The 25213-nt window shown below is 36.0% G+C and overlaps 1 long non-coding RNA gene across 1 annotated transcript in view; it reads left to right on the top strand.

The window, feature by feature from the left end:
- Window positions 1-25213, top strand: part of LOC128313079 (uncharacterized) — a 549707-nt gene that overhangs the window by 355712 nt on the left and 168782 nt on the right. The gene's annotated exons all lie outside the window — the stretch shown is intronic.

Below are 25213 nucleotides of genomic sequence, written 5' to 3' on the forward strand. Positions count from 1 at the left end.
TTTTGCTGCGTGAAGACAGAAGCCTTGTAGACCTGTCCAGCAGCTCTAATGTGAGAGAAAGAGCTAACAGGATAGAAGCACAAGGTTCCTATGAAGCTTCCCTTGGGCCTGAGAATGGTATGGAATAGACATGAATGTTTTTGCCTGTCCAGGTAATGAGGAGGTTGGCAGAAGCAAGGGAGTGGATGAATCAGACGTGCTATTCACGTGTAAGCAGAGCTGAAACATTAAAGTAATGGTTATTTTGAGGGGTGGGAAGGTAGGACAGTAGAAGTGATTGCCATTTATCAGTCTGCCCCAGATACCAGAATAGTCTACAAATGTTGGCAGCCGGGAGTTTCATAAAGGAACAGCTACAGACCACATAAGCCTCACAGGCTTACACCTCCATCATGCCTCATGGTCAGTAAGCCTCACCTCCTCACTTTGAGAAGAAAGATGAGAATCCGTCAAAATGGGGAATGTTGAAATTTGGATTTCTAAAATCTTAAATGGGCTTTTTATGTAAAAAAAAACAACAACACTTAAATTTTCATTACTGATCTGAATTCCACATTGAGAGACGAAGACAGAATTATTCCTAAATTCTGTGGACAATTATAATTGAAAATATTTTTGATCTCAGAAAGAATTGGAGAATATATACAGTGGAAAAAAAAAACCCAAAAAGGCAACAAAATACACAAGCTAGAATAATCCCTACTGGTATAGATTCTAAAACAGCTCTTGTGTTCATTACATCTGTATTAAGCTATATATCTTAACTGTTACAATCCATAGCAATAGTCTGTCTTTCCTTGCTATGTTTATAGTCCCAGTTATGTGAAACTATATTTGAAACCAAATCTTATATCTTAATTTGTTTGTAATAAGGAAATAAAATGAAAGAAGAACATATATTTCCCTTTTTTTTTTTTACAAAAAATACCATTAAAATTAGGAAGGAAATGAGCAAATGTAGTAAATAGATTTACTTAGTAAATATGTCATTCATATCTCAAAATTCCATTGAATTAATGCCAAATATTTTGAAAGTAATATTTGATCACAAATCTTGTTTTTAATTTTTGCATTTATATGTATTTGCAAAGCTACATAGATTCATATATATGGCCCTCAGTATACCAATGCATGAAGATAAATTAATTTTTTAAAGTCTAGGTTATGATATATTTAAGGTTTGCCTAATATGCTTGGCTAATTTTCATCAATATTCTTTGAGATCTTAATCTTTTAATAAAGTCAAAATATATATACTAATACAATGAAGTTAACACAATCCTTTAATAAATCTATACAAGCATTTGAATTCTATGGTAATCTTTTTTTAAAATCAAAGATGATTAGTTAGCTATTTATGTATCCTTTTATGCTAAAGTTTTCTTCACATGACTCTGGATTAGTTCCCTTAAGATTCACAGCTCCTATGTTTTGCTGTTACTCAGTTTATGAAGCTTTAAAGCAGCTTAGTATTCTCCTAAATCATTCTGTCACTTGGGATCCATCCCTAATTTCTCACATTTATCCATTAATGTGCAGCCTTTCTAGTATAATAAGTCCTTGGGAAATTCACACTGAAATATTTCCTTTCCTGTATTTCTCTGTATAATACAACAGTTTTCTGAAATTTGCCATTTAAATAGTAGCTAAAGTCCAGAGCTGTTGTCATGTTGGTGATGACTAAAGAAACTCAGATACTTCTATCCAGAATTCTTCTTTCCTGTGTCCTATGAATAAAAAAATTAGTGAATTCAATGTATCTTTCTAACTTCGGGTTTGTTTGCAAAATTTAAGTTTATGAAATGAAAATATGTCCCTAAAGGCACGTTATCAGTGTTAATGCTTTTCCCAGACATTTTGTTCCTTCTTATGACTGAGAACCTACCTTGATTGTCACTATCAGTCATTTAAATATTATTACAGATCTTTTCCATCTACATTATTCTTTTTCTCCATGGCATCCAAATACATTTTTCTAATAGCAGGAATACATGTCCCTATGGCTAAAATGGGACCCAACATCTACTGAAAATTCCTTACAAGTATAAAGAAACACAGGCTGGAGAGTTGTTTGTTATGAAAGGATATCAGAGAAGTAGAGCAGGAAAGGCTTGGTCTTGTATGGATGGTATCATATTCTAATGTCATGCTCAAGAAATCTAGTTTTGATTTTAAGTCTCCTCAGCCTAGAACATCAGGTACCTCTCTGCTTTCATTGGGGTATGTTAAGGGCAGGTGTTTTGGTCATTTTTGTGCTTGGCTTATAATAGGTGTTCCATAAATGTTGACTGAAGACTAGGCAGACTTTTGACTGTGGGGACACAGAGTGATTACTGAAAGGTCGGGATCTAGGAATGGTATGACAGCTTGTTCACCTCCAGTGGAAAAAGATTTGAGTCAATTAAGGGGAAGTACTTGATCATTTTGCTTGAAGTCAATGCTGGTTGTAGAAATGAACAGTAAAATGAGAGCATTGTAGGAGAGTGTTTGTACTTGGCTAGACCATTAGAGTGTGGTATTTCACCCACAACCTACGGCCTTAGTAAGTAACGACCGTAATCCTCAATTCACAAACAAGAAAATGAAAGGATGAGGCTTGGCCACATGGGTTCATTCTTCATCCATTGTGTGGTGCTTTCCTGTGTGGATGTCCACTCACTAAGTGTAAGGAGCCCTCTCCATCTTTACCGTGGGCAAGATCTTCCACAGCACCAATACCAGTAATGTAATTACTTAGAGTTGTACACTGCCTGCTGTTTACAAAGCCTTTTCACATACCTTTCACGCACAATATCTTACATTATATAACAACTCTGAGAGGTTCCCACGACAGGCAATTATTACTATTTTGAATATGACAAAAATTGCTTTGCGAAATATTAAGAGACTTGACCAAGTATATATGGTGATAATAGAAGGCATTCGACTCAAATGAATCTTCTAGCTGTAAATCCAGTGCTCTTTCCAGAATACCAAGATAATTTCAGTAATTAAAGAGTAACTATTAATCGTAGACTGGGTGTTAAGTGTTCTCATTTTGAAAATAGTCTCCTATGATAATCATATACATGAATCCTGACTTTTGCTTGATTTTCTTTCCTGCCTTCCCTTCTCCTTCCTCAGATATATTATCTTATGTGGCTCAGTAGCTTGGCTAATGCCTATTAATAGGAAGCTAATATTAGAATATTCATTGAACTATTTCTTTGTTTAAATGAAGATTTGTACTTTTCTACAATCAAATAGCATCTTCTGTGCCTACTCAGCTGGCAAGTTTTACAAAAGTATAAACACTATATTTTTAAGATCTAAGCTAATTGACAGGAATGAGTGACTATAATTCACTTGAGAACTCTTAGGAAAAAATGATTAGAGATGACACAAAACATGTATAGGGTCCTGTTTGTAGTTGTTTCCAATGTACAGCTATTAACCTTAAGTGCATTGGTTGGTACCTAGCATATTACTGAAATAGGGGAAAAATGAAATAAAATCAGAAAAGATTAGAAGTGAAATACTCATTACTCGTGTTTAATTGAGAGACTATTATGTTCCAGGCTATAGTGCTCAGATAATCATTTAAGCTTTATGTTATATTTCAAGTGTATTAATTTATTTTGAGATATAGAGAGAACCAGCAGGGAAGGGGCAGAAATTGGGGAGGGGACAGAGGATCCAAAGCAGGCTCTGTGCTGAGAGCAGAGAGCCTGATGTGGGGCTCGGACTCATGAACTGTGAGATCATGCTGAGTCAAAGTTGGACACTCAGCCAACAGGCACCCTTAAGCTTTATATTTTTTTTAAAACACAGATACTTTTCCTTTGTATCTATCAATCAGTCATTTTAGAGAGAGTGCGCAAGTGAGGGAGAGGAGCAGAGAGAGAGAGAATCTTAAGCAGGCTCCATGATCAGCACAGAGACCGATAGAGGGCTTGATCCCATGACCCTGGGATCATGACCTGAGCTGAAATCAAGAGTTGGACGCTCTCTGACTGAGCCACCCAGGCATCCCTAAAACACAGATACTTTAATATTTTACAAATAGTGAAGCTGAATCCAACTGAAGTTGTATGCTGTTCTTGGGTCCTTCTAGATGGTGTTGAAGCTGTTATCCAACCTAGGGTTTCTGATTTGCAATACTACTTTGTTTTCCTATATCATATTTTATTATATTATGGGATGATGCAATTGACTTTTTCTGTTATTTACCCAACAAATTGTCCCCCTTTTTTTGTTATTCACCCAACAACTTGGGACACTGTATGAATTTGCATTGTTTCTCTTTCACCCTCTCCTTGAATATAAACTCTTACCTAATCATTTTGTGTGTGAGAGTTAATATGCCCGAGTAAGGAAAGGTTTACTTTCCTTTGTACTTTTTGCCATGAACTGCTCTGAATTATTTCATAAGACTGCATTCTTATAAAACTAAATTATAGTGAATGAGGAAAACAAATTTATTTTGTCTCTTCGCAGAAGAGTATACAGTAAATACCAATGAAATTACTAGACCTGTCAACTGGCTGCTGAGTAAATATGTGAGATATTCAGGCCATTTTCTCTCTGAAAGTAGCGTTTCTCAATGATTTATGCTTAAGTATATCACTAATAAGAACTGCCAAATAAAAACACCTGAAAATATTCAAAGCTAAAATAAAGTCACTGAAGCTTCACAATTAATGTAGTCATGGCTGGATACATTTAAAATAGAGAACATGCACACATTTTATTGTTTTGCTTGGGGTGATGCCAGGATACAGGATACTGCCTGAGCTCTGTACCACTGAAATAGAGGTTTCTGGGAGAAAGACACATTTCACACCTGAGTGGATGTTTGCAAATTGAAATTGGTGCTTCTTTCTGTCAGAGAATTGTGGTCCTGAAGGTTGACCCTTGTCAGAAATGTCCCCTAGATGATTTCATGTCTTGATTTTGAGTTCAGCTTCCTACAGAGATTTGAATGCTGTATTTGCATCAAGCTATTCATTTTCTTAATTTTATTTTTTAATATTTAGCACAATTCTGAAGCCAATAACATGGAGCTTTTTTATTATTATTATTATTATTATTATTATTATTATTATTATTATTAACTAAGGAAAAAAACGCTTGTACCTGAAGCTGATCAGCAAGTAAAAGCCTTTCCATTAGATTTGTAGCTTGAAGAATTTTAGTATTTCTCCTCTGTCCTTTAGGAAATATTTGTAACAAACTCACACTTAATAGCACTTTGCATAGCTAAACACTGACATTACCACAGAAGCTAACGTTAAATTTGAAACAATAAGTTGCTTGTTCTTTTTTTTTCTTCTTTTTTTTTTCATTATGCTAAGTGTACTCTTAACCCCCATCACCTATTTCACCCATCCTGCGACCCACTTCTCCTCGGGTAACCCTCAGTTTGTTCTCTGTAATTAAGAGTCTGTTGCTTGGTTTGCCCCACCCTCTCTCTCATTTCCCCTTTGCTCATCTGTTTTGTTTTTTGAATTCCACACACAAGTGAAATCATATTGTATTTGTCTTTGACTGACTTATTTTGCTTAGCATTATACTCTCTAGCTCTATGTTGTTGCAGATGCCAAGATTTCATTCTTCTTTATGGCTGAGTAATACTCCATTGTGTGTGTGTGTGTGTGTGTGTGTGTGTGTGTGTGCGCGCGCACGCGCGTGTGAGTATGTATATATGGACATATGTCACTTCTTCTTTATCCATTCATCTATTGATGGATACTTGGACTGCTTCCATAGATTGGCTATTGTAAATAATGCTGCAGTGAACAGGCATGCATATATCCCTTTTAGTGCTCATGTGTTTTTTTGAGTAAATACCCAGTAGTGCAATTCCTGGATAATAGGGTAATTTTATTTTTAATTTTGTGAAGAATGTGCATATTGTTTTCCACAGTGGCTGCACCAGTTTGCATTCCAGTCAGCTGTGCAAGAAGGTTCCTTTTTCTCCACAACCTCACCAATAGTTGTTGTTTCTTGTGTTTTTGATTTTAGCCATTCTGACAGATAGGAGATGTTATCTCATTGTGGTTTTGGTTTGCATTTCCCTGATGATGAGTTGTTGTGTATCTTCTCATGTCTCTGTTAGCCATCTGGATGTCTTCTTTGGAGGAATGTCTTTTCATTCCTTCTGCTCACTTATAATTAGATTATTTGGTTTTTGGGTGTTGAGTTGTATAAGTTCTTTATATATTTTGGATAATAACCCATTATTAGATATGTCATTCCATAGGTTGCCTTTTAGTTTTGTTGATTGTTTCCTTTGCTGTGGAGAAGCTCTTTATTTTGATGTAGTCCCAATAATTTATTTTGCTTTTATTTCCTTTCCCTCAGGAGAGATAACTAGAAAACTGTTGTTATGGCTGGTGTCAGAGACATAACTGCTTGTGCTCCTTTCTAGGATTTTTATGGCTTCAGCGCTCACATATAGGTGTTTAATCCATTTTGATTTTGTTTTTGTGTATGGTGTGAGAAAGTGGTCCAGTTTCTTTCTTTTTCCCATTGCATATTCTTTCCTCCTTTGTCAAAGATTAATTGACCATATAATGGTGGATTTATTTATGGGTTTTGTGTTCTATTCATCTATGTGTCTATTTTTTATGCCAGTACCATAGAGTTTAATGTATACCACTTTATAATATAACTTGAAATATGGAATTGTGATAACTCCATTTTTTTTCAGGATTGTTTTGGCTATTTGAGATCTTTTGTAGTTCTATACAAATTTTATGATTGTTCTAATTCTGTTAAAAATGTTGGTGTTTTCACAGGGATTGCATTAAATCTGTGTATCACGTTGGGCAGTATAGACATTTTAACAATATTTGTTTTTCTCATCTATGAACACGGGATGTCTTTTCATTTCTTTGCATCATCTTCAATTTTTTTTATCAATATTTTATAGTTTTCAGAGTACAGGTCTTTCACCTCTTTGGTTAAATTTATTCTAAACATTTTTTTTGTTTATTTTTAGTGTGATTATAAAAGGGATTGTTTTCTTAAATTCACTTTCTGCTGCATCATTTTTAGTATACAGGAATGCAGTAGATTTCTAGACATTGATTTTGTATCCTGGGATTGTTACTGAATTTTTAACTAGTTCTACTAGTTTTTTTGGGTTTTCCATATATATGGCATCATGTCATCTAAAAATAGTGAGAATTTTACTTCTCAATTTGGATGCCTTCTAATTCTTTATGTTGTCTAAATTATGTGGCTAGGACTTTCAGAACTATGCTGAATAAAAGTGGTGAGAGGTGGATATCTTTGTCTTATCCCAAGACTTAGGGGAAAAGCTCTTAGTTTTTCATGATTGAGGATGATGTTGGTTGTGGGTTTTTTATATTAGACCTTTATTCTGTTAAGATATGTTCCCTCTAGACTTACTTTGGAGAGCATCTATATCATGAATGGGTATTGTACTTTGTCAGATGCTTTTCTGCATGTATTGAGATGATCATACTTTTTTTTTATTTGTTCGCTTACTGATGTGACGTATCACATTGATTTGTGCATATTGAACCACCTTTGCCTCTGGGAATAAATCCCACTTGATTGTGGTGTATGGATTTTTTTTAATGTATTATTGGATTCAGTTTGCTAATATTTTTGTTGACGATTTTTGTATCTATATTCGTAAGAGATACTGGCCTGTGGCTCTCTTTTTTTCTGGTGTCTTTATCTGGTTTTGGTATCAGGGTGATACTGTCTTCATAGAACGAATTTGGAAATTTTCCTTCCTCTTTTAGTTTTTGGACTAATTTGAGAAAAATAGAATTGTTGTTAAATTTTTGGTAGAATTTACACGTGAAGCCATATGGTCCTATACTCTTGTTTTTTGGGAGCTTTTTTGATTACCAATTCAAGTTCATTGCTGATTATTGGTCTGTTCAAATTTTCTATTTTTTCCTGCTTTAGTTTGGCTAGGTGATATGTTTCTAGGAATTAATCCATTTTTTTCTAGTTGTCTAATTTGTTGGCGTATAGGTTTTCATAATATTCTGTTACAATCGTTTGTATTTCTGTGGTGTTGTTACTACTTCTCTTTCATTACTGATTTTGTTTATTTGGGTCCTTTCTCTCTCTATTTTTGTAAATGAGTCTTGCTAGAGATTTATCAATTTTATTGATGTTTTCAAAGAAGCAGCTCCTGAATTCATTGATCAGTCTTCTGTTTTTGTTTTTTGTTTGAGTTTCTATATCACTTATTTCTGTTCTAATCTTTATTATTTCCCTCCTTTTGCTGGGCTTGTGTTTTGTTTGTTCTGTGTCTAGCTCCTTTAGATGTAGGGTTGGCTTGTTTAAGACTTTTCTTGCCTCTTGAGGGAGGCCTAGATTGCTGTAAACTTCCCTCTTTGACCCACTCTTGCTGCATTCCATGGGTTTTGGACCATTGTGTTTTCATATTCATTTGTCTCCATATGACTTAAAAAATTTATTTATTTATTTATTTATTTATTTATTTATTTATTTATTTAGATAGAGTGTGCATGCATGCACATGAAGCCTCTTGTCAGTGCAGAGCCTGATACAGGGCTTGAACTCATGAATCACAAGATCATTATGTGAGGCAAAGTCAGGAGTCAGATGCTTAACTGACTAAGCCACCCAGGCACCTCTGTTTCCGTATAATTTTTGATTTTATCTTTGTTTTCTTGGTTGACCCATTCATTGTTTAATAGCATGTTATTTAACCTTCATGTATTTGTGGTTTTTCCAGATTTTTTCTTTTGGTTCATTTCTAGTTTCATTGTGTTGTAGTCAGAAAAGATGCATGGTAAGACTTTGTGGTTTTTGTTTGTTTGTTTGTTTTTTACATTTGTTGAGACTTGTTTTGTGGCCTAATATGTGATGTATGCTAGAGAATGTTACATGTGCACTTGAAAAGTCTATGTATTCTGCTGTTGTAGGATGGAATGTTCTGAATAAGTCTGTTAAATCCATCAGGTCCAATGTATTATTCAAAGACATTTTCTGTTTGGAAAATCATTCCACTTTCTGTTTGGATGATCTGTCCATTAATTTAACTGGGGTGTTAATGTCATCTACTGTTAGTGTATTACTGTGGATTGTTATTAACTGTTTTAGACATTTGGGCACTTTCATGTTGGGTGCATAAATATTTACAGTTTTTGTATCTTCTTGTTGGATGTCCCCTTTATCTTTATATAGTGTCCTTTTTGTCTCTTGTTATAATCTTTGTTTTAAAGTCTATTTAGTATGATCTAATTATTGCTAGGCTGGCTTTTTTTTTTTTTTTGACATTCAGTTTCATGATAAATGTTTTTTCATCCCTTCATCTTCAGTCTGCATGTGTCTTTAGTTAAAATGAGTCTCATAGGCAGCATATAGATGGGTCTTGCTTCTTTATACATTTGTCACCTTGTGTCTTTTGATTGGGACACTGAATCTATTTAAATTTTTGGTAATTATTGATGAATATTATTGCCATTTTGTTATGAGTTTTTTGGTTGTTTCTATAGCTTTTCTCTGATCTTTTCTCTCTTTCATGATTTGTTGACTTTCTTTAATGATATAGTTGGGTTTCTTTCTCTTTATTCTTTGCATATGTATTACTGTTTTTGTTCTATTACTGGTTTTTGATTTGTGATTATTATTAAGTTTGTATAGAACATCTTCTGTATGTAGCAATCTATATTACATTGATGGTTGCTTAAGTTTAAAACCCATTCTTTACTTCCCTCCCCACCCCTCCCCCCACGTTTTAGGTATATAGTATTATATTTATATCCTTTTTATTTTATGAGAACTTTGACTGATTTTTCCAGAAATATTATTTTCACTGTCTTTGTGTTTTTTTAATTTTTCATATTGCCACTTAAGGTTTTTCCTTTCCACTGAAAGGGTCCCCTTTAATATTTCTTGTATGGCTGGTTTCGCGATCATAAACCTTTTTAGTTTTTTTGTTTGTTTTTTGTTTTTTGGGGTTTTTTTCTTTGTCTGAGAAACTCTTTATCTCTCTCTCTATTCTGAATGATACCCTTACTGGATAGAGTACTCTTGGCTATAGATTTTCCCTTTCAAGCTCTTTGAATATATCATGCCACTCTCTTCTGTCCTGCAAAGTTTCTGCTAAAAAATCCTCTGATAGCCTGATGGGGTTTCTCTTATATGTAACTGTCCTCTTTTGTGACTTAAAATTTTTTTTATTGCCACTTTTTGCCATTTTAATTACTATGTGTCTTGGTGCAGAACTCCTTGGGTTGAATTTTTGAGGCACTCTCTGGTGTCTCATTGATCTTCCCTGCATTACAGGGAAGCTTTCAGCTCTTATTTCTGCAAATAAACTTTCTACCTTATGTCTCTCTTCCTCTGTGGTCTCTTTAATGTGGATGTTATTACATTTGATGGAGTCACTGAGTTTCCTAAAACTATTCTCAATTTGCATAATTTTCTTTTATCTCCTTTACTTATCTTGGTTACTTTCCATTACTCTGTGTTCTAAGTTGCTGATTGATTCCTCTTCTTTATCTAGCCTGCTATTTTTTTCATCAAATGTATTTTTAATTTCTTTTATTGTGTTCCTGATCCATGATTGGTTCCTTTTTATCTCTTTGTTAAGGGTCTCACTGATGTATGTCTTCTAGTCTTTTCTCAAGTCCACTGGCTTTATGATCATTACTTCAAATTCCCTGTCAGGCGTATAACTTGTATCTATTTCACTTTGGTCTCTTGCTGTGGTTTGGTCCTGTTCTTTCATTTGGGAGATGTTTCTCTGTTTCCTCATTTTGTCTGCTGTCATGTATGTGTTTCTGTGAGTTAGAAAAGTCAGCTGCTTCTCTTGCTCTTCACACTAATAGCCTTAAGAAGAAGAGGTCCTGTGGTGCCCTGCATTGCAGTGTTGCCGGTTCCCTAGGGCCTGGCTCTTGAGGGAGTGTCTCCTATGTGGTGTGTGTGCTCTGCCGTTGAGTCTTGGCTTCTTTTTCCTTCAGTCCACTTGTCTGCAAAGGCTTTCTCTGCCGATTGTGGGCAGTGTTTGGTTCCCAGCAGGGGTAAGGTATGTTTTAATAATGTGTGTTTGCAAAACAAGATCTGTTTCTGATCCCCTGGAACTAAGGCCCCCCAAACCCCACCCAAAATATGAGATGTGGTGTTGGCAGAGCCACTCAATTTGCTGAGGGGTCCACAGTGGCCAGACTGAGGAGAGTGTGACTGGGAAAGGCAGATCTGCTGAAGCTAGGAGACAACAAGGGCAGTGGTGGCTTGGGGCCAGCAAGTGGTAAGGGGTAAGGAGTATTGGCACCAGACTGGTTGCCACAGCTGGCCATTGTTTGGGGGGGGAGGGGAGGGAAATGTCACCTGACAGCACATTTGTTCCTTGTCTCCCATGATCCCTGTCTTTCTGATCCACGGTCCGAGATGAAGAAACCACTGTCCCTCTGGTCTGCCCCTGGTATTTTCCAAACTGCTAGTTATAAGGTGCATCTGCATGGGCCATTTGTCATGTTGTCTCTTTTTTTTTTTAATTTTTTTTTTACATTTATTTATTTTTGAGAGACAGAGAGAGACAGCATGAACAGGGGAGGGGCAGAGAGAGAGGGAGACAAAGAATCAGAAGCAGCCTCCAGGCTCCGAGCTGTCAGCACACAGCCCGACGCGGGGCTCGAACCCACAAACTGTGAGATCCTGACCTGAGCTGAAGTCAGATGCTCAACCGACTGAGCCACCCAGGCGCTCCTGTCATGTTGTCTCTTAAGTGCAAGGATTCTGCTTCCTAAAACCCCCTGGGCACTCCCAGAGCTGAGCCCGCCAATTTTTAAAATTCCAGCTTTAAGTCCAGCTAGTTTTAAGAACTCACAAAATTCAGCCCCTCAGAGGCAAATATTATGGGGATTTGTCCTCTTTTTGTGGGCTTCCTGGTGTGAAAGTCTGTTTTCCTCCCTTCTCCACACTGCTACCTCCCTCCCCACCATGGACAGCCATGGACCACGTCTTCACCCTTCCTATCTCCTTCCATGTGGCTTCTTCCCTACTTTAAGTTGTGGGGTTTGTTCTGCCAGTGTTCAGGTTGTTTTCTGGTTATTTACACTTATGTGAGTGTTACCTAGTTTGATCGTGGGACCAGGAGAGCTCACCGTCCTTCTACTCTGCCATCTTCCAAACTGATCATTCTTATTCAGGTATTTTTAAACATTAAAAGTATCTTGAGCTTGGAATCTAAGCTATATTTTAATAGGAAGAGTGATTGGATAACAATAAACATTTGTAATTAGGGCCTCAGAACTAGTTTAAATGAAAATGAAAAGAATTCTGGGCTCTGATCTTCACCTTCATAATTCTATCTGAGGCCAGAAGGTTATTTTCTTGGGATTTCTTTCTGGCAGTGGAAGGGGCAAATGAAGAAACGACCCAAGGAGAAAAGACTCTATGTTAATTACTGAGACCTTTTGGAGGCCTGCTCACTTACTGAAAAATCATAGTGCCAAGGACTTCATGGTCTGGCTTTTACCCCAAATGTCTAATGAAATAATAGTATGTAGAAATTAAATGTCTCATTATTTTGTGGCAAAAAATATCCTCCCTCTCACTGTTTTTGTACATTCCCAGATATTTTAAACTTCAGAGGCTTGAACTCCAGTTCTCCCATGATCCTTTTTGTCTCTATCTCAAATCTCTGTGAGGAACCAAAATCCATGTGTTAGCTCTTTTCCCCTTTCCCTTATGATGATTTGAGGTAACTTAGTAACTAGTCTAATAAAGATAATTATGTGATAATGTATTATTATATCAGATAACATTTTGAGTTTAATAGTAATTCTTATTGTGTAGTTCTAACAACAATCAGTCGTTTTGGAGAAATTCAGGCTGTAGGTTCTCTCCTTGCCTCATAAATACATTGCAAGTAAATGAGGATTTTGTGTAAGCAGTCTTGCATTTAAAAAATCTCAACATAGGGGTGTCTGGGTGGCTCAGTCACTTAAGTGTCTGACTCTTGACTTCGGCTCATGAGTCATGATCTCACGGTTCGTGAATTTGAGCCCAACATCAGGCTCTGTGCTGACAGTGAGGATCCTGCTTGGGATTCATTCTCATTCTCTCTCTCTCTCTCTCTCTCTCTCTCTCTCCCCCTCCCTGCTTCCTCTCTATCTCTGTCTCAAAATAAATAATAAATAAACTCAAATATTAACATATCAGGTGTGTTAATATTTTTTAAATGCAAGACCACTTACACATAATCCTCGTTTATTAATAAACATAAATAATAGCACAGTATGGGGGCAAGTTTGAAACTAAACAAAACTGTGTCTCAACAACCCTTTCCTTCCTTTTAGGTAACTGCTCCTAACCACGTTCACTTTAGACTACTCAGTCCTGTTCTATAATCTACAAGCTTGATGTTTTCCCCTGATCAAACAAACCCAGTCATTCTGGACTGCCCCATGTAGACCTTGTTTTATCCTCAGCCACCCTACTTCCCTCAAGTTTATGGTTTGCTTGTTGCCATATTCCAAGGCAATAAAAAAAAGAGGTATGGAACAGTCAGAGCATGTCATGATGTTATGCAATCAGATCCATGCAGGTCAAGGCTGGAAAGCAAGGCTTGGTGAAATTTCATTACTGGTAGGAAATGGTTATTATAGAACTGATAATTATGACTGTAAGAGGCATACTGAAGTTCAGGTCATTCAGTACCACTTGGATTGCTAAAAGTCAAAGGGTATGCAAGCAGACACATTCATAGGAATAAAGTATTTTCTGTACCATTATAGTTCCCTGTGATTGTATCCTTTATAACACTTGGCTACACTTCAGTGTAATTACTGGATACTTGTCTGTCTCCTTCAAGAGACCATGAATTCTTTGAGTTCATGGATTGCGCCTTTGGTCTTTGTATTCCTGGTGATTATCACATATTCTTGTCATGTAAATACATGCATGTTCAGTGGTTACAGATGCATTATTATTTTTTAAAGTGCTGGAAAAATTCTTTTATTCTGGACTCTTCAGAACCATTCCTTGGTTTTGTATTTGAAGACTTAATGTCAGTAAGTCTCAAATGTTCATAGTGTATATATTATCAATCATACTATGTGTGTGTTGAGGCTGAGGATGTCTGGGGAAAAGAGATACAGATTCACATTTTTTAGTAGTTCAAACCAGAAGAAGAAACAAGAAATTTTCCTAGAGCGTGGATTCCCTGTTCATTCCTTATTCTTATTGTTAGGTTATAACAATAGTTTAGTTAGTTTATTAAATACCTTTCTACTTAAAAAATAGTTAAAATGCAGGGCGTCTGGGTGGCTCAGTTGGTTAAGCATCCAACTGTTGATCTCAGCTCTGGTCTTAATCTCTTGAGTTCAAGCCCTGCATTGGGCTCTGCACTGGGTGTGAAGCCTACTTAAATAAAAAATAAAAAATAATAATAAAATGAAATAAAATAGTTAAAATGCAGAATTGGGAGCAGGGTGAGTGATTATGGTCTGCTGGAATTGGATTCAAGAGTAAAATTTTGATCTACCAGCAACCCCTGTAAATTTCCCTATTAATTTTCATCCTGAATGGCTCAGTTGCTTTCTGGGTAACAGTCTCATTTCGCTTGGAACCAGAGAGCACGCATGTCTTTTAAAGTAAGCATTTTACTAATTTGAAGAAACTTTTCTAAGTTTAACATTGAGATAATTTCTTTTTTATATTTTCTATTTCTAGTAAGTAAGTAAGTAAGTAAATAAATAAATAAATAAATAAATAAATAAATGAATGTGCCTAAAGTTCAATGACCATAAGGGACCATAAGGGAATTAATGAGCTCTTTCATATCTTCTTATCTCAAGTTAGTATTGGCTTCCCGTAGTCAAAGACTTACTTTTATACAATTTGAAAGAATTATTCTTGGAGATTATAGTTCTGGAGAAAGGAAATGAGGGTCTGGTTTTAAAAATTTTTTGTAATAAAAAGGTTCTAGTAGGGTCAGTACTTCTTACACTGCACGGTTTTGTCTCCACTTTGCCTCTTACCTTTTTTTTTTTTTTTAAGTTTATTTATTTTAACAGATAGAGACAGAGAGAGAGAGAGAGAGAGAGAGAGAATGAAAGCATGCTAGCTGGGGAGGGACAGAGAGAGAGGGAGAGAATTCCAAGCAAGCTCTGCACTGTCAGTGTAGATGACATGCGTCTTGAACTCAGGAACTTTGAGATCTTGACGTGAGCTGAAAGCAAGTCAGACACTTAACTGACTGAGCCACCCAGGTGCCTGGCTTTTTGTACTTTTCTATAGGGAAAACCATATCATGGTAGGCATGGTGAAGAAAAGGAACCAATAAGTAATGATAAAGGCAACTTCTAAATATTCAAGAAATTGAGTGAGGAGGACAACAAGCAAAATGTTAAATCATTCAAATTCTTTCATAACCTTGAATTCTAATTTTTAAAAAATATTATAAAATTGGATTTATTTGTCCTACTTACATGAAATTAATAAAATTTTACACAAAGATTATAATTTAAGGATGTGAATGAATATTTTCTAACGTGTCTTTTGGAGGTGCAATCTTGAAGACATTTATATGTTATTTATATAAAAGCGATATAAGAAACATGTTATTGAAGGACTGTTAGGAACTAAATTCATAGCTAATGTGTTTTGGTTAGTGATATACCTTTCTAGCAAATTTAAAATCTTCAGTGCCTGAATTGTTCCCATAAACATACAGATATATTTTCATATGCTTTTTAAACCCACTGGGGATTTAAGCAGCAAAGAGCATTCATGGCCTCTGAAAACATACTGTGTTTAATTGAAATATAAAGTGCTACATTCATAGTCAACTCTACAGTTTTGCCAAAAATGAAGAATGATTAAAGTCAAAGAACATTTTAAATGGGACTATAAATCTGGCTTTATCAGGAAAGACAAAAACTTCAGACCTGTGTGTCAGGGAAAAACACAAGGGAAACATTCTACTTTTTAAAAAAGCCTGAGTGTCACTTTAAAAATCACTGAATACCAGATTTTTCCAGGAGATGTAATAGATATTTCATCTAACTGTATTGGGTATTAGAGCCAAGAACGAATTGAAAGTTTTATTCAACTTGCTGCAACATGTTGGTGCCCTGGGAGACTTTGCTACTTAGAAGAGAGCCCATTAAAATATGTCTGGACAGAAAGCAAAAGAAGAAGGCAGAGTTAACTAAAAATCCATTTCTCCTGATTTTGGAATTCAGGAGCTGCTTTTTTTCTCTCCTTTTCTTCTTCTTCCTTCTCCATTTCTCTTTAACTTTTTCTTTTTTTAATGAGTTCATTACGTTCACTACAAATACTCTAGATTTGATGGCTTGTTAAAATTATACTACCTTACAAGAAGATCCTTTTGTATCTTTGCAAAATTGATGGTTCATTATGTCAGCAAATTGTGTCTCTCTCAATGGAAAAATACTATCACGTGGTAAGATCTGAGTTCATAAAATAATTATTTTTTCTTTTATTGCTCACTCTTTTTTTACTCACTGATGATCTTGCTGTAAACATTTCCCATTTAGAATCAAAACTTTCCATCTTTAAAAAACAAATGTGTTGGAAGAACTTAAGTGATTTGTACTTTTAAAAAAACTTTGCTCTTTTTAAAATGTTACATAAAGCATGAGTTATTAAACACCTTGCTTAATTACATTGATAATTTACTCTCTTGCAATGTTCCTGGTTGTATCTGTATGCCTTTTATATGCACATAAATATAACATGTCTGTGATTACAATCAGTTACTGTTAAGTATACCTGAGCATCTGACTCGTGATTTCAGCTTAGGTCATGATCCCAGGGTCGTGGGATTGAGCCCCACATCTGGCTCTGCACTGAGTGTGGAGCCTGCTTAAGATTCTCTTTTTCCCCTCTGCCGCTCTCCCCCACTTGCACTCTTGTGCGTTCTCTGTCTTTCTCTCCTCCACTATCTCTCCCTCCCTCCCTCCCTCAAGTAAAAAATATATATGTTTGTGTGGTTTTTTTTATATTCAGTACTTTTAGTAAATAGTAAGTATTGAAGATACTTTTGCATGCACACACACACACACCCCTTTGGTTTTGCTGATATTTTCTCTGTCTTTTATGCTCTATGCTCATGTGAAGTTTTTCACTTTTAGTTACTACATACTGCTCTCCTTTAGGTTGTAAGCTTATCAAGGGCAAGGATCTTGTGTTACTCCCATGTTATCACCAATGCCTACCATGTATCTGGCACAGAGTAAGAGGTAAATAAATGCCAAAGAAAGCGTGGATTTACACTCCAGTGTAGACTGAGTATATCAGATCCTGTGTGTAAATTTGCTTATAGCACACGTTGAGAAGGAAGTGAGCAAAGAGATTCAGTCACATACTGGAAAACCTGATCTTCTGGCACATGATAGCTGTAACATCCTTTTGTCCCAAGGCAGCTTTGGTGAATTTCTGTTACCCAGTCCCAGATCCCATAGGGCCTGAACCGCGGGGCTGGAGTGGTGGTGGCTTATAGAACAGTTCTGTATTGTGCTTGCACGTGAGGGTAGCCAGCATTTCTAGCTGGTTGTATGCAAGTCAAATTGTCTGACCCCTTAGAGAGTCCTCAAGCTACTTAATATATTTCCATGAGCTCTTTTGTATTTAATGAGGCTCATTTAGATTCTGCTGTTTGAAAATATCAACAGTAGTCAATAATCTTTAGGAATGCAATAATGTGATTACAGCACATCTCTATGCACTCTATGAGTTATTTTTCTTTTCATTGGAAAATGTGGAAGATGATAGAAGTATGTGTGAATAAATGTGTCTGATTTATCTTTTTCATAAATTCTATATCCAACAAGTTTTAGTTCAGGAGTACATACATGTTATTTTGATGTGCACTCAATATATTTTAATCACAATGTAAATAGTAATGCCTTGTATTGTGCTGCATTTTCAGCATTTATCAAGTGCTTTCATATGTTACTTCATTTGAAAATGATAAAAACCCTAAAAAGAGTAGGTATTGCCTATGATTTCCATGCTAATCAGAGGAAACTTCAGGCCTACACAGAAGTGTCTTATTCTTTTTTTTTTTTTTTTCAACGTTTATTTATTTTTGGGACAGAGAGAGACAGAGCATGAACGGGGGAGGGGCAGAGAGAGAGGGAGACACAGAATCGGAAACAGGCTCCAGGCTCTGAGCCATCCGCCCAGAGCCCGACGCGGGGCTCGAACCCATGGACCGCGAGATCGTGACCTGGCTGAAGTCGGACGCTTAACCGACTGCGCCACCCAGGCGCCCCAGAAGTGTCTTATTCTTAATTCACGCTCTGTCTAGAGGTTATTCTCTGCATGCTTACTTCGACTATAGCTGACCTGAAGCATGTGGACAACCATATGGCATTAGCATCTACTCTTGTCTCTACTTTTTTTTTTTAAGTTTATTTATTTATTTTTGAGAGAGAGAGAGAGAGAGAGAGAGAGAGAGAGAGAGAGAGACAGAGAATCTCAAGCAGGCTGTCCACCGTCAGCACAGAGCCCAAGGCAGGGCTCAATCCCACTAACCATGAAATCATGACCTGAGCTGAAATCAAGAGTCAAACGCTTAACCCATGGAGCCCCCCAGGCGCCCCTGTTTCTACTTTTATGTAAAGGTCAGAAATATTGAGTCTGAGTATTTTCAGCTTGAATGATGGGAAGCCTCTATAAAAGGTTTAAATTATTAACCAGTTGTGTCAAGTCATTATCTGTAATAGGTGGAGGCTGTAGAAGCACTGGACACTCAAACCTATATGGTTTTCAGTATATTGCTTAAAAACTAAACATATATACTCTAATTATTTTCATTTAGACCATCTTGTTTTATTGCATTTGAAGGATGAATTTTAAATCTTGTCTGTTCATAAACTTTCAAACAACTCTAAATTCATTTCCCACTAACAGCATCATTAAGAAAAGTGATATGACATAAAACCTCCATTAATAAGATTGGGTCATCTTTGCTACAAAAATCATGAAAATAAGATACAAGTGTGGTGATAGAATTCTGTGCTTCTCTGGGTATTATGCTATTACATGATAAATCTGAAAGAGCTTTTCTTAAATTATAAGTGCTAATTTTGTTTAAAAAAATTTTTTTTAACATTTATTTATTTTTGAGACAGAGAGAGAGAGAGAGCATGAACAGGGGAGGGTCAGAGAAAGAGGGAGACACAGAATCTGAAACAGGCTCCAGGCTCTGAGCTGTCAGCCCAGAGCCCGACGCGGGGCTTGAACCCACGGACCGCGAGATCATGACCTGAGCCGAAGTCGGACGCTTAACCGACTGAGCCACCCAGGCGCCCCTAAGTGCTAATTTTGTAAAGACGTTTCTATAATTTATGAAAATACCATGTAAACAAATGAAAATACAGAAAATAGTATTTGTGGGCAGATGTTAGGTTGTAGTAAAACTTAGTGATCGTGTGCATATTATTCATAAAGTCAGAAGGCATTTTTATGACTAGTTCAGATGATATTTGGAAAACATACCAGTGATTGCTCTTTATTTCTCAAGATTTTACAATTAAACTTTCAGCTTAGATCTGAGTGATGTTTTTTTCCAGAAACAATACATTTGGCGATGCTGAAGTCCTATATATATTTCTAAATCATGCTTCTGAATAATTGCTTTCCCAGGTTAGTGAGGGACATTCAGAAACACATTAATATTCTCATGTCACTAACATGGGAATGATGCATTGTCATGGTAATTTCACAAATGATGCCCCGGAGTGTTCAAAGCTAATGCCATCCAGACAGTAATTAATTACATCCAAGAGAATGTGAAATATTTCACTTGATTTTAAAGTATTTCTTAAAAATATAATTACTTCTGGGAAACTATATGGAAAAATATGCCATTTATTTCAAAAGGCCTGAAGTCAGACACCCTGAATTGGCGTAATGTTAAATGATTTTGAAGAAAATCTGCAAATATTGGCGGTGGGGTGTGGGGGGGGGGGGAGGGACGTTGTTATTGTTGATGTGAGTTTAATCTTTTACAGAGACTTGTTGAAACTTTTAATGGATAACATAAGAATTCTTATGTTTATACTTGGTAATGTACCACATAGGTGACTTAGGAAGCATGGATTCTGGTTCAAATACTCTTATCATTTGGATATTTCAGAGCATTGAGCAGAAGGTTGATGGTCCATTGATAATTTTTGAAATGTTTTATTTTATCCCACTTGGAGAGAACTGAATATAAGGGCTCATATCCTACAACAGAAATCAAAGCTAACTAGACTGAGAGAAGTGTTTCAGACACTGCTCCGACTATATCAGGCACTCTCTTGTAATCTTTTATCCCTCTGTATTAGTGGAATATACTCTTGGTTCAGCTGATTCTTTTAGAGAACAGCAATACCCACACAAACAAAATAATGTTCACTGTCTCACAACATGACTAGCATGCATATAGGATATTCTGGCACAGGGATGGTAATGTTTATGGTGTAATTGCTTACTCTGTTAGTAATGCAGAAACACATCCGAGGAGTGTGTGTGTGGGTTATCTTGTAGGTAGATGAATTGGAGATAGAATACTAGTCATGTTTTCAGCATCCTCATCAACACTAAACTTCCGTGTTCACCCCCTCTCCCCTCATGCTGTTGCACACCTAAGAGACGTCAACAGTTCTTAAATGATTCACTGATTTTTTAAAAATTAGTCATTAGGATATATTTAGTTCCTTTGGTTAAAACCTTTGTGTTTTCCTCATTAAGGTAGCTATAGTTGGTAAAAAGTAACATTTTTTTTTCTACTAGGCATTTTTTACTTACACTTTCATGAGGGTATCACATATGTAAGTGATGATGTGATGCAGGAGGCCATTGTTTCTGCAGTGGGGACAAATGTTACTGGAACTATCAGTATGAAAGATTTGGGGATGAGAAATTTTTAAAAAATGAGGAAGAAACATTGTGGTTGACAAAGAAATAGTTCACAAGTCTGCCTAGAGCTATCTAGGAGGGAACAACATCTGGGAACTCACTATAGAGTAAATGAGAACATCTCTCCTGACTCATCTATTTCAAACAATATTTAGACTCAAATTGCTTAATAAAACAAGATTAGAAGAACTGTAAATAATTGTAAAAAAGAAGAAATAGAAAGGGAAATGTGTAGGAATATAAGCAAATTAAATGGATTATATTTTAAAATCTCATTAGCTTATTTGTTGGCAATCAGAGGAAGTTATAAAAGCACATAAAAAAGAATTAGGGTGAAAAATATAAGACAGTGATACAAGGAAACTTTTCCAAATAAGTAGTCAGGTATTGTATTCAATTCTTGTTGCTGCTTATACTACTCGAATATCTTCTCAAAATTTAAGGAGCCAATGGAGAAGGAATACATAATCAATATAATTAAGAACTTTTGACTCCTCAAGGCATTTTAAGAAAGACTTCTGACTCATTGATACATTCTAAAAAGAATCTGAACTGCAGCCTTTGCTTCTGTTTTTATACTAACTTTTAATGAATTCATTGTAAATCCTTAAGGATGCTGAGACCCAATTACATTTGTCAAAGGAAACTGCTAGCCGAATAATTCATTGCTCTTAATCTATGCTTTTTCTTTCTCAACTTCTAAATCCTTTCTAACCTTTATACGTATTCTTTCTGATTTCATTAACTTTTAACTGTCCTGTTATTTTTAGGTGCTTCTGTAATTGCCTCTCTGAGATCTTTGTGTGTAGAGAACATGTGTTCAGAGATTAATGTTCAATGTGTGCTTAAGTTTTAGCATGTATGATTAATTATTGCAGAATTAGGACTATTGAAAACAGTATGTTAGTGGATTTAATTCTCTCTTGATCATACAAAGTGATTAGTCTTATGAGAGACCGAAATGAAACCATCTGAACTGATGGACAGGTGAACAGATACGCTGTAAGATGTCAGAGAATCCAAGTATCTTTAAAAGTGACAAGACCTATCGTTATTTAGAATTTCTTAACCCTCTTTTGAGCCATTGAAGTCTACCGTGATTTTTTAAATGATTACTTATGCTATTTCTTGTTCGGTACTCATTTAAAAATGAAAACAATGTATTTATGGAATACAGTAGTTGTGCTGCATCTCTGTTTCTTAGCTATTATGGAGAGATTTCTCTTTACATTTTAATTCTAGATATAAAAGTATGTTCCACCTGTTCTTAATATAGAAGAATATGTGGAAGTCATTTTTATGAAGGACTAATTACCTTCAAGAATGTAGTAAGTAGTTCAAGCAAGTAATGATACCAAATAAGCATTTCTACAACTTTTGCAAGTGTGATTAGCATTTGGTAAGAAAATACATATTTAAAGCTGACTGTGTCATCTTTTCTCAAGCCTTTTGCTGTGATTATTTTTAATGTCATTTGAAATTCACTTGGCTCGCTATTCTACAGTTCAGGAACAAGTTTGAAAGTGTTTAATAAAGTTTCTTACTTTAGACCTGAGGAATATGTACTAATTAGATTTGTGTCTGGAAGAAAGCATAAAACGTTATGAAGCATCATAAAATAATTAGTGCATTTTTGTTATTTGGAAAGCAATATATTTTGAAATATTAGACATGAAAAAATAAAGGCACCCTCAAAAATGACCGTTTTTTTATGGCCAAACTGTGATTGCTTTTCGGAGAGCAGATTCATCTTGTTGTTAGGTTAGAAGTGTGAATTATTCTTCCCAAGTCAGTTTTTGTCTCAGAATGTTGCAAGTGGATGATTTCAAGTTTATATATAGCCCTGGGCTGAGAGTTATAGCCCAAGGATTTGAACTTAAATTTTAAGGAGACTTGACACTGATTTCTTTAAAGGTTTCATACTAATATCCATGAGAGCAGGACTTATTCTTAATTAAAGGATAATCACATTATTGGATTTCTGTATATATATGTGATTTCTAAAACCTTTTGAGTATCAAAATGGACCTTAATCTAAAAGAAACAAATAAGTCCTCTTTTATCTTATGATACAAAAAATCTGATTGAAAATTTATTACATTACTTGTATCAGCTAGGCTCTGTGTCAAATATTAATACTAATTCAATCGACCAATATTTATCAAAAGCCTACCAGGTGGTTGTAGGCCTTCTGTCCACACTGAGAATACCACAGTAACCAAACTAGACAATGATTGCTAAACTTGTGATGCTTAAGTAAAAACAAAGCAACTAGAAATTAAGACAAATATTTTAAAGGAGATGAAAAGGTTGATGAGAGAAAATACAGGTTATAACAAAGTTTCCCGAGGAGATTATATTTAAACTGAGATGGAAGACAAGGGACAGGAGTGTGAAGATGAGCATTCACAAGGGCATCATGTACGAAAGGGCCATAAGGATCTGAAACAAGCTGGGATGATGAAAGGAAGTGACTGAAGAGTGGATTGGCCACAGATGGGATCTGAGAGGTGGGCAGGGGCCAGCTGCTACAGTGTTCAGACTTAACTGGTTATAGACCGTAACATACAGTTACCTCCTATATATCTCCCCTTAGTGATCCCATGGGCCCCTGAAGCTCAGAATGTCTCAGACTTAATTAAATATCATCATGCTCCTCATCCTTTGCTATTGTATCTGAAAATAAAATAATATTCAACCTGGAGTTCTCAGCCCAAGACATTCTTGGAAGTTTCTGTTGTACCCCATGCTGCTTTCCCTGTGTTGCTTCTTCAGCATCTCTGAACTCTGCCCTCTACCTACCCATCCTCTTCCACTATAGTCACTTGGAATGCAACAACGGTCTCTCAACTAGGTTTTGGTCCCCTCGTGATGGGCAGAATCAAACCCCCCAACTCAAACTTTGGTTTGACTGTGGAGACTGAACTACGAAATATGTGCCAAGAGGGTATGAGAAGGTTGTAACTCACATAATGAGGCTTTCTGAGGAGAGTGAGGCAGGTTCCCAAGTGCTACAAAAATGGCTTCAGAGAGCAGGGAAAGGAGACCTAATTTTATTGTTCTTAGAGGGGGTGGGGCTGGGGCCAGCGTTTCCATGCAGGAGTGCAGGCTTACTCACATGGTTTATACCTCTGCTGGCACCAGTTTGCCCAGATGTGAGTGAAAAGAGGAAGAGGGAAGAGAGAAAGGTGAGACCTGAAAGTTGTCAGCAAACATCAAAAATGAAGTCAAACACTAATTTACACTGATACTTGTGACTCAGTATTGTTTTCCTAAATTTATTCCCATGCTTCAGTCTTAAGTGACTGTTCTGAAATACAGACTATTTCATATTTCTTTACTGCTTATAACTCCGTTGCCAAATACAGAAGTCCCCGAGTTACTTAACGTGGCATTTGAGGGCCGCCAATATTGGAATTCTCAAGTTTTTTAAGCTCCCTCACTGTTCTCATCTTCACACTGCATTCTCTAGCCACACTAGGTGGGCTGAAGCATCATAACGTGCCTTGGTTTCACACTTCTGGATTTTTGTCTGTGCTGTTCGTGATACCTGACACATCTTCTCTGTTCTGGTCCCATATGCTGATGCTTTTCTAATTTTCGATTTCAGGTTTATTGAGGAATAATGTACATAAACTAAAACGTTTACTCTCTTACCTATACAGTTTAATGAAATCTGATGAATGTATGGAGTAATTACAGTTACCTATGTCTCACCCACTATAAAATGTCCTCTCATGTCCCTTTTGTGGTCAAAGCACTCCTATATTCTCAGCCCTTACTGATCTGACTTGTGTCCCTGTAAGCTTTGCCTTTCCCACAATGTCTTATAAATGGAATTATCAGGTGGTTGGCACTTGGTTTCTAACACTTTCCACTCAGCACAATGCTTTTGAGATTTCCCACATATTTGAATGTATTCAGTAGTTCTCTTTATTGCTGAATAAGTATTATGGGATAGATATACTACTATGTGTTTATACATTGACCAGTTGATGGATCTATGTATTATTTCCAGTTTAGGGCAATTAGAAATAAATTAGCTATAAACATTGCTATACAGGCCTTTCTGTGTGGATACAAATTTTCATTATACAGATAAATATGTTGGAATGGAATTGGACCTTCTATGTTTACTTTTATAAAAAATTGCAAAGCTTTTCCAAATGGTACCATTTTAAATTTCTACCAGCAGAGTATAGAATCTCCACTTGCTAAAATCCTTGATTGATACAGTTAATCTTTTTAAAAAACTTTCTAGGAGGCATATAGTGTATCTTGCATTTTCTTAATGACTAATGATGATGAGCATCTCCTCATCTCTTCATGTGCT

The sequence above is a fragment of the Acinonyx jubatus genome, chromosome E4 (genome assembly GCF_027475565.1).
Source record: "Acinonyx jubatus isolate Ajub_Pintada_27869175 chromosome E4, VMU_Ajub_asm_v1.0, whole genome shotgun sequence".
NCBI lineage: Eukaryota > Metazoa > Chordata > Mammalia > Carnivora > Felidae > Acinonyx > Acinonyx jubatus.